The sequence below is a fragment of the Tigriopus californicus genome, chromosome 12, assembly GCF_007210705.1.
Source record: "Tigriopus californicus strain San Diego chromosome 12, Tcal_SD_v2.1, whole genome shotgun sequence".
Lineage (NCBI taxonomy): Eukaryota > Metazoa > Arthropoda > Copepoda > Harpacticoida > Harpacticidae > Tigriopus > Tigriopus californicus.
The window spans coordinates 4,175,266-4,186,428 of record NC_081451.1 but is presented as its reverse complement, the minus strand read 5'-3'; the positions used below and the strand labels follow the sequence as shown (position 1 = coordinate 4,186,428).

General features: G+C 39.8%; 1 long non-coding RNA gene across 1 annotated transcript in view; it reads left to right on the top strand.

Moving 5' to 3' along the window:
- Positions 1-11,163, top strand: part of LOC131891691 (uncharacterized) — a 28,389-nt gene that overhangs the window by 3,091 nt on the left and 14,135 nt on the right. The window contains exon 2 of the long non-coding RNA XR_009374450.1: positions 5,388-5,597. This is a non-coding gene — a long non-coding RNA (uncharacterized LOC131891691). The remainder of the gene's footprint in view (positions 1-5,387; positions 5,598-11,163) is intronic.

The following is an 11,163-nucleotide window of genomic DNA, read 5'->3' as shown; positions in this document are numbered from 1 at the left end:
CAGGGCGGCGTTTGCCTGATCCTGGTTTTCCCACTTGGAGGCATCGGAAGATGTCCGACTGCGTTAGGTCACTTCCAATGATATTGGAGATTTTTAACACTTCGCTAATATCCTCGTCCTTTCGGTCTTTTGCGTCCGATACTTTTGCAAAAATGAGGGCCTAAAACTGCAAGAAGTTTACACGATTCTTAACTTTTAGGGAACTCTTAGTGAACTAGTGAACTTTTAGTTTAGAAAACGTTAGTTTCTCTAGTGGCTACACCAACATGCTGGGAGAAATTGCGCAAGATCGCAAACTCCTCCAGCTATTCGAACGACTGAGATGTCAATTTCGAAGTGGGAAAATATCCATCGGGACTAGCCTCCCACTCTGCAACGCTAGCCGGAAAATTGAAGTCCCCTACAAAAAAAGTCTATCGAGCACACTGCCTTAACCAACTCATTTCCAGGAAATTGGAGAGCTGACTTAAAGGAGCTTATAGAACAAGCAGGGAGACTAAACATCGTTACAATAGACAGATCAAGCCCTCGGATATGACAAACAAAGACCTCTACTTCTCCATTCGATATTTGTACACGACTAATTTGCAAACCATTCCTAACGTATTCATAACCCCCCATGGGAAAATGGGATTATCAAGACGTATCCTATTACAACGAACTAAGTTGAAACCAACTATGGCTAGTTCTTCATCTATGACCCCTGGCCGAAAACAGGTATTTGTTACAGAGATGAATGAAATCTCTCTCTCTCTACGACTAGTTCTTCTAAGATCTTAACTTTTGTGCTGTCATTCTTAGAAATTAGACAATGCACGTTCAAATATAGCCTCTTTACGGGCCTCTCTTTTGACGTACCAAGTTCACAAGATCTTGGACCATCCTCTCCAACCCTAAACCTCTTGCTTATCAACAAAGCTACGTTCTACTGGAGACAAAGAATGAGCTAATGGGGATGGTTGGGTCTGGGAAATGGGTTGGGCAGCTATATGAGAATAGGAACGTATTTTGGGAATGGGGGTGGGACTAAACTGATGAAACCAACCATGGCCAGCTCTTCATCTAAGACCCCTGGTCGAAGCCAGGTTTCTGTCATAGAAATGAACGAGACCTGCCTGTCTAAAGCTAGTTCCCCAAGAACCTTGATCTTTGTGCAATCCTTTTTGGAAATAAGACAATGCACATTCAGATAAAGCCCTTTTACGGCTTTTGGACAAAACTCATCTTTGGCGGTGGAAGATAAAACCTTTAAGAAGAGGGTAAAAGAGGGGGAGAAGGAGCTCTAGCCGCCACCTGAGCATACGATCTAAAAGATGCGTTGGGCTCATGACGACCAGAGAAGGAATTATCGCAGAAAGTGGCAGAAATTCGATCAATCTCGATTTTTCCCATCGTTGTTCTGCAGACTTCCGAGTAAGGAATTAAGGATATTTTGAATGAGATGTATGCCTTGGTGTCTCTGCATTGACTCTAAATCATAATAACTAGAGCTTTAAAAAATAGTCGATTAAATATGGCAAAATAGCGGCTAAAAGAAGCTGGGAAAAATGGCGAAATAGTTCGGAAAAAGTCGAAAGAATTAAAAATGCTGAAAGAAGGGAAGTATAATCACACACCAATTTGAACTTTGGCCTGAAAAGCTGTCTTTAGGGTTGAGTTATTTTTTATCTTCAAGCCAAATTGAATTTTAGGGGCGGTTAACAAATTCTTTAAGGTAACCCAGTTCATGGGCAGACCCTCAACATTGTGACTCTCGGACTAACAGTTTGACAAGAAAATATATGATTGCAATGGCAAATACTGGACATGAAATAATTTAATGTTCTTGCACATATTTATGAATTATGTGGAAATGCTAAGCTATACTTGAGCAATATTTGACACAAGAAGACTTGAAAAAGTACTTGAAATAAAATATTCAACACTAAGCTGAGCAGAAGGTTGTGGCACTTTCTGTTGCTTTTGTTTTTGTTTTACCAAACAAGGTACTAATAGAGAAAAAAAGCCGAAAGATAATTTAAACAGAAAAGAGCAAAATTCATTCTTTAAAAAGAACATTAATTTTTGCAAAGTCCTTGTCAGGACCCCAGTGCCTTACATGCTGTGAGGAAAATAATTTGATGAAACTTCAAACCCATGTAGAAATTACGAACTATAATTTGAGATTGACAGACTCCTTGTTGAGGATGTCCACTTTAGTTCAACCTTTGTCATCTCTGAACTTGAATATTGGCTTACTGCTTGTCACAGATACTTCAGCAACTAGCCCTCTAAGCAAAACGATGATTTTGGGTATTGTTTGGACTTGATTCAATTAGAATGTTGATTAAATTCCATCATATGACCTTAACCTTTTAGTGATTAAACCACAACCAATAACTTTTAATAACTGGCATAATCATGAGGCTACAATAATTTTAACTTTACTATAATGTGTTTCAGTGATTGGACCAAATTTTGAACAAATCTTCACAAAAGTGTACAGTTTAACGATCCACCCTAATCTTCACATATCTGCTGTCAGTTCAAATTGGTTTCGTGTTTAGGGATTGTAGAAGAGAAGGAATCTCCTCTTTTTCATTTGTGCCATTATCATGAGTCTGAATTGCCGTTTTCCAATATTTCTACGAACTGTACCTGTAACTATCATGAACTGAGAGGAAATCTGCATGTTGGTGAATAAATGTAAGGGTTCGCTCAAGACCCCGGTTCATTAAATAGGTAAACTCACTTGCTACATGGCTCATCATCTGTCAACGATCCGACTCAAAAAAGCCTTTTATTATTTATTCAAAACTCCGCCTTAACATTTCCCCGGATCAGCGTTGATGACTGCCGTCAAAGATCCTTAATATGCGTAGTGTGTAGCACACTGTGCATTGCACTACTGACAAACCGGGGATGAAAACGTACATGCAAATAAGGGTTAAATGGAATCAGAGAGATAAATAGCTTATAAGACCCTGAATTCTAAAACCAAAGAAGTATTGAATTGCTCGCCTTCATTGTTGGTAAAATCCACTGCCATCTTCAGTAAAAGACACCTAAAAGCCTCAACCCATTGTCATTTTTTTTTGTTATAAACATTTCCAGCACTAAACGTGGTAACATTTGAATTCTATGTGCTGAATTATTTCTTACTTCTATGTCGTTGAAGTTTTACATGTCTTCTTTTTGGCTTCATTGCTTAAAAATGTGAACCTCAAAAAAACTTTTGGCTGGAATATATTGTAACATCCACAAAACTTTGCTTGTATCCATTATTAGTAAAAAAGATATTTTTGGTTGTAGTATTTGTGGTTATTGTGTTAAGAGTGTGTCGGGTTGAATTGAAGAGTTTTGCCTCGTGGGAGACCAGATATTTAGCATTGAAAATTTGTTACAAATTGATTTTAATCTTTGAACGTTAAAATGTAGGGCATTCAAATGAAGCTAATGCTCACAAGTACAATTGTAACTAAGACTTCTATTAAAGAGAAACCAGAACCATTAATTACAATAGTACAGATTACCAACTGTGCGGATTTTCTTTCCGAGAAGAATGTAACTTTTTTCAAACAAATTTCTGTATGGATATGTTGGTGGACGTTTGTTCATTATCTCCCATGTATTTTTAATTTGTACTCTTTGACACGAATTCCATAACAAACAAAACATAAAAGATGGTGAATGGTGGAAAATGGCAAAATCGTGATCGATCCAAGTTTAAAACAAGTTTGGCCCCAATGTAAGCAATAAAAAGTGTATAACCAAAAGTTTTTGAGGACAAGAATGACCGTTACATTTACCCATACCCTATTACAAAATGCCACTTAAAATCTATAATATAATGATTTGTCACTGTTATGTTCTCATCTAGTCATCAATGTGTCTAAGTCAACTCGCCCTGTTTCAATCCCCTCTCTCCATAGTTCATCTATTTCTCTATATAAATACCTTGCCTTCAAGTCAATAAGCAACTTGTCTGAAACCGGCTTAAGACCACCTAACAGTCACCATGAAAATTGTTCTATGATTTATGTTTGTTACGGTAACAACGGCGCCATGAAACTGATATTAAGCCTCTCTAAATATAAAAAGACAGTTTCTATATTTTAACTGGTCTTAACCTTTCTAAGACTTTTGAATTGGTTTCAGACAATCATTAACAAATATTTTTGCCACTTTGTGCTTCTCTGTTGATGGTAGATCGTTTTACAATGACTTCTACAAAAGTGGGCAATGCTAATAGCCTTACTACCGAAGTGGTAAAATCCCGCAAACTATTCAGATAATTTAGTTGTTCTTGGATCAAGCAACACCGCTGAAAGCTTGATTGCCCCTCCTTAATGTCTGATAGCAGTAGGTAACAGTGATTATTCAGTCCTGTCTGTGTTGGCTTGCACTCTTGGTCTCGTTTCTCACTCATCTGCTTTCAGGACAAAGGTTGCGGTCTTTTCTCTAGCCAGGGACTCATAGAGTGGTGGACTGCAAGCAGAAAGAAATCTCCTGAACCATTCACTTTATCAAAAATTAGACCTATATAGGATCACAATATCTACTTCAAAAGGTGTGCTTAGCCAAAATTCAACTATGCTTGGGTTACTTAAGGGATATGGTCAAAGTTATGTTCTAATCACAACATGAAATTTGAAAACTCAGCCCGCTCTATATAGAGCTATATATCAGTTACATAAGTTTTTGACATCATAGCTTTGAAGCATAGGTAGCCTTGAGACAAGCTATGTAACAAGTAGAGTATAAAATTGACTTATCCCCTAATTGGAAAGGTCCAAGTGTCTTATCTTCCTTCGTCTTTATTTCCAAAAGTGGCAAAGAGTCAATATGATCAAAAGCAGTCCAATATTGCGGAAAACCCATTCACGGTGCATGCATCAAGAAGTTCTAAGTACTTTGTACAATACATGACGCATAGTCTGCCGGATCAGCAGAGCCTCTGTTTTTAGAGGTGGAAAAGGGAGGGTGCTTATTCATATGTCGAAAGCCTCCTAGATGTAATTGTGTATGATAACGCCCGTTGTAGAATATGCTTTCAATACTATTTGGGTTTGCTTATTTTTATTCTGCTTAAAGCAGTTATTTTAAGCATGTTTATTTTTTCCGAACAAAATTTGAGACAATCAGCCATCCGAGTGATTAAAAGCTACCTGACTGTGACACAAGAGCCAGCAAAAAGGCTAATGCTGGGTCGAGTCTGGACTTGAGTCCAAGTGCACCTGAATCTTCTACTCAAGTTTGGAGAAATTGGCAGGACTCAAACTCGGAATATTCGTTTTTACCTATAAGTTCGGTCAAAGAGCCCACTAGCAATTAAATCATTTAGCACTGCCTCAATAACAAATGCACAACAAATGAAGCAATGACCTTTGAAACATTTCTATTTCCAGATCTCAAAGAAGTCTTCCCAATGTTTCAATATGGGATACATTTCATACGACAAGTAACAAGATTGATGACAATATATTCATTTTGCTTCATTGCTTTGATAGGCCTCTATTACAAGTTTTTCAATCTTGGACCTTCTCTTGGACCAGCGGGCGGATTTTATTCATTCATGGAATTCAGACATTTGACGTTAAACATTACAAATACTTCAGGTAAGTGAATGCAAATGTTTCCCGTAAAGATGCACAGGCATGGTTACACTATTATTCCTCAAATCTACACCCTGGCACAGAAATTTGTTCCAGTTGTATTTTTAAATCACTCTACACCCTGGAACAAATTTCTGTGCCAGGGTGTTTTTAAATCATAATATCCGTTAGAAGAGTTGTAAAGTAGCTTATTTTGGCAAGTGGTAGACGCCTATCATCTTCTTCTTGTCCTTCGTTATTTGTTGACCTTGAAAAAAGTAAAAAAACTTAATAAGGCCGAGATTTTGTAGCCAAATTTCCGATCTTCCAATTGTTTTTTTTCGTGTTTCCACTTTTAGACTTTTTACGACATTTTTCCTACGATTTTTCACATTCTAGACAATGTTCAGCCGTTTTGTAATTTGGGTTCTTCTCTGTGTAGTATTCTGAGGTTCTAATGATCTATTTCACACAAGAGTGCATGATGAAATGTCGAACACATTCAAGGTGGTTGACCCATTGACTTTTTGAGATCCGAACTTGAATAAACTGCATGCAAAGAGTGCTGCCGCCATTGAATACACAGTTTTCTTTTACAAGAACCGGTTTTCAAGTTTTCCCTAGCGTGGTATTGAGGAAAACCACTCGAAACGAAATTTGACGTTAAGGAATGTCTATTTTCTTCACGAGCGCTGGACACTTCAGATTCTGACCACTTGTAAACACAGCGCCATGAAATAAGATTTCTTTTGCAAGGACTGGTTTTCAGCAATATAAAGTTCCTTCTCTAGTACGCAGAGGAAACCAAACACCACCATTAGAAAAAAAACCATTCGGGGGAGTCGTCTGGGTTGCGAGTCCATCCGGGGTCACTGGTCCATTTTCATCCGGTCCAGTACATGTTCATTTCATGGCGTCACAAGGCCATCCCATGGCGTCACGAGACCATCGCATGGCGTCACGAGACCATCCCATGGCGTCACGAGACCATTCCACGAGGAATGAGACCATTCCACGGGGAATGAGACCATTCCACGGGGTCACGAGGCCATCCCACGGGGTCACGAGGCCGTCTCACGGGGTCACGAGGCCGTCCCACGAGGTTACGAGGTCGTCCCAGCTTGGCCCACTGCCTCCACGTTTGATCCCATACAGGGCAAGTCACACCCTCACATTGAGGAGATCCAAATGCTCCATCCCCTTACACTGGGGAGAGCTTCACGGGAGAATAGAGGGCCACAGCCGGTTAACCGATTGCGCCATGTTCCATACTTGTGGGTGGACATCGCCCAGAAAGAGTTGAATGGACCTGATAGCTGACTATATTTCTGACTAGTGCACATTTATATAAACATTACTTGAACAGATTACAAGCATAAGCAGCAAGCCCAACACCGGGATACCACAGTGAGATGAGCTAACTTTAATGAAAATGGAAACTTGCCCCGATCCAAGATGCAATGCATCAAGTACGAGAAAACAGGAGCAAGAACCAGTGAGCATCTTATCAGAAATTGAGATATCACACCCTCAGGACCAGGAGAACCCTCAAGTCCCTGATGGCATCTAAAGCATCTTAATCTGGAACTACTTTCTCATATTGCGGAACATCATCAATCTCTACAGTCTCGCCTTTAGGACAATGAGCTCTTGCTTCTGAACTCTGTGGGGTTGAAAACACACTTGAGAACTGATCTCCAAGCATGTCAGCCATAGTCTCTACATTGCTAATGGCTTCCCCATCAACCTCAAAAGACCCAACAGGGTGTTTCATCTTTCTCTTAGAGTTTGCATAAGAGAAAAAAGCCTTCAGATTCAACCTGACCTCCTGAACCACCCTGCTCTCAGTTTGTAACTGGTCATTTTCGATGGAGGCCTTAATCTTACCCTGAGTTTCGTCCAACCTTTTTGGGAGGCTGCCTACAAATACTGGATTCGAACTGCTATTAAACCTTGTTGCTAGTTTGCAACTCTTTTAGAACAAAGTCTTCCTATATTTTGGATTTTTTTCCGTGTCCCACCCTTGGAAACAGATTCAGAGATTCCTAGATTGGACAAACTTCCTTAAAAACTGCAACATTTGTCAATGGCTACAACTATTGATGATTCCTGTTTCAGAATTGAAACCAGGTCCAGTTCTTCTAATTTTTCTTTACTCATTGGCCAATGTTCATTATCGAAACTATAACTTACTCCAAAGCACGCTGGCTTTTAAGTGCTGGTCGACCCTCTCTCAAGAACATGATGATCTGACAGATTACTAGATGTCCCATGGACATACTGGATCAGATTTAGGTTATTGCAAAAGACCAAATCTAGAACGNGACATACTGGATCAGATTTAGGTTATTGCAAAAGACCAAATCTAGAACGTTATATGCTCTGTTGGCTACACCAACATGCTTGGAGAAATTACGCAAAATCGCAAATTCTTCCAGCTTTTCGAACGCCTGAGATGTCATTTTGAGATGAGAATGTACCCATCTGGACTAACCTCTCACTCCACAGCGCTAGCCGGAAAATTTAAGTTCCCTACAAAGAAAATCTAAGAACATCAAACTAAACATACAACTCTAAGATGGAGATAGTAAACAAATGGAAAGGGGCAGAGAAGAGCAAGAAATCAAGAACATATTAAGACAACACAAAAACACAGAAACAAACTCAACAAACTAATCTATTAAAAATACAATCAATGCACTAATGATCAAAGATTTATGACTATCAATTGCCAATACAATCAGACTATAGAACTATGAACTCTACACATAACGATTTGAAACTAAATGTACCACAATACAACGTCAGGGGAACTGCTAAAGCTAAACATAAACAGAAATGAGGAATAAACTTATTAGGTTCTAAAGTAATTAGGTAAAACCTAATTGAGTGAATGAATGACAATTCCCAATCATTCACCCACACACAAGCACCAGGAACACTACACGTGCACAGCAACCAAGGAGCAACAGAAGACGTTACGCCATGGTTCTAAATTCCTGGAAGATAAGAAAGCCAGCTAACTAAAATGCTTTTGATCCAAACAAACTTTTTGAAAGAAGACGAAGAATTGGAAAGATGAATCCCCAGGGGAAGCACATTCCATGGATCCACCATCTCGATAAAAAAGGTAAAAAATCGGGAAGAGGATGCGGTGAAGGGTTTCCTCACCTCTCGCTCAACAACACGCCTGATTATCATGTTGGACACGTCGCTAACCAGGGCAATGAGTTCATCGGTGGAATAGACGTTTCTGATTATCATTTCATCTCGGGCTCCATTAAATTTGTCGAGTACTTCAACCCAGGAGACCAGACGGAAGAAGCATACTCGAGAATTGGTTGAACACACGTGTTAAAAAGTGGGAGCTTTGTAGTAGAACAGTACAAGGATGAAAAGCGACCTCTGAAGGACACAGCCTTCAAGATCCAAGAAGCTGCCGTTTGCAACAAATAAACTCGCAGTTTTGGGTGACAATGCTGTGCTCTTTTCTTGCTTCTTACTCTTGGAGGCATCAAAACCAAATGGTTTGTGAGTGACCATTGGAGAATTTAGTCTAGCGCTCACTACAGATAAGCTTCTGCTTTCATTGAAGTCACGATGGAAAATGTCTTGGAGTTACCTGCAAATATCAGAAAACAAATAGGTCTGTTGACAACGAGGTCCTTCATGTACACAGAGCCACCCCTAGTCCCTGGCTGCTGGAGGGTATATGGTGCTTACAACGAAATTCATTTGACCTGAGAAGTTGCTGAAGGTACCAATAACTTGCCAGCGAAATATTAAGTTCCTCCACGACTCAAAAAATAACATTTCCAATCATTCGGCTTAAACACTCGACTGTTTTTCGATCCTTTAATGACAGAGGTTTGCGAAATTTGGATGAAGCATAAACCAGTTATCCTGCTTTGCCATGTTGACCTTAAACAAAATAATAAGAAAACTGCATGGTCTCCTGTCTTCAAAGACATTTTTTATCTCAAAAGTGTTTAAAGACTATTTGGGTTTTGGTAGTGATACAGTTTTCTTTACTAAATGAGACACTTGGTCATATTGTGTATCCCAGAACTAGAAGCGAAACAGCCTCCCTGATAATCCATCTTGAAGGTATTCCACGATTGAAACCATCGCACCAACAGAAATGTGCTCCAGTCACACCTCATTTACGGGATTATGAATAGTTTTTGAGTGCTCTGAAGGATGACCAATCATTCAAAGAGTACAGATCATTGCTTTGTTGGCCTTAGCTTGTGCTGAAGCTAACGAAACCGCGTTCCTCCATCCAAAGAGGAAGCCAACAACGATGTCTGTGATCTTCAACACAAACCACAAGATATGCCAAGCTCTAGCAAAAAAAAGTTATGATCTGTCTCTTCAAAGTCCTGAAGCTCTCTCCCACTGTCAGTGAAATGTGACAAATGCTATTTATTGCCACCAAAGTGAAGTTGGTCCCAAATTATGGGTGTCAGTTCAACACCAACGCAATCAAGACAATGTTACAAACTTACCAACCAACAACACGAACATGTCAACCAAGATAAGCTCATTTGGAAGCTATCCAGTTTGAAATCCTCCACCAATTATTTAAAATATGTGGTGATCAAAACAGACGATGCCCAGACAATATGTTGGTTAAATATGGTTTTTGTTATGAAATATACAGCAGAACAAAGATACTATTTGTTTATTCATATTAAAGTTGCATAGACAATTTAAGGCAGCTGGCTAGTCAAGAGGGCAACGAAAAGAACCGACACATTTCGTTGATTATGCATGGATGGAGAGATAGATAGAGTGGGTTCATAAGTATGGAGCAAGTGAGGAAACTGAGAACAAGTCAATCATGTAAGTTGTTCATTTGATATCTATGAAATCTACACAACGCAGACTGTGATCAAGACCAAGAAACACCCATTCCAATGAGCAAACACATTAATGCATGGGTTTTATTGCTTTTAGCACGATACTTGTGCTATTTCACATCAAGTGAGTTTGCAGTACACCTAATGGAACGATGTCAGCGATGCAAATTTGGAACTATGAAAGAAACAAAATTATGCCAATTAATAACTACATACAAATTGCCTGAATTTGCTCTTTCATAATGCTTAATAAATGTAGGGTGGTTTATTTCTTCTGCCTTTAATGACGTAATACCTGTCACTTGGACTCAGCTGTTCTTTGGGGATAAAAACAACATAGAATATAGATCTGTCATCCTTATACTAAACGTAGCTGCCTCTGTCATTTCCTACCTCTCCGTTAAACCTTCCATGGCGCAGTGATCCGGACTTGCCGCTCCCCGCTTCTCTGACCGCCCCCTCCACTACGTACCCGCCGCTTCCCGGAACCTTGACACCCGGGCCCACCAACTCCGACCGACCTTGTCTCCAATTGACCCGAGACCCGTCTCGTCGACAGCAATGGCGCTATCCTGCTCTGTGTCCGCACCCAAGAACAGCCTCTGTACACGGATGGCATTTATCAGAGAAGCTCTGGCCTCACTTGCTCCAAACATTGCCTTCCTCAAGGACTGAAGGAGTGAAGATGAGGGAGCTCTTGAAGGCAAAGGCGGCGTGGTTGTGGCTGG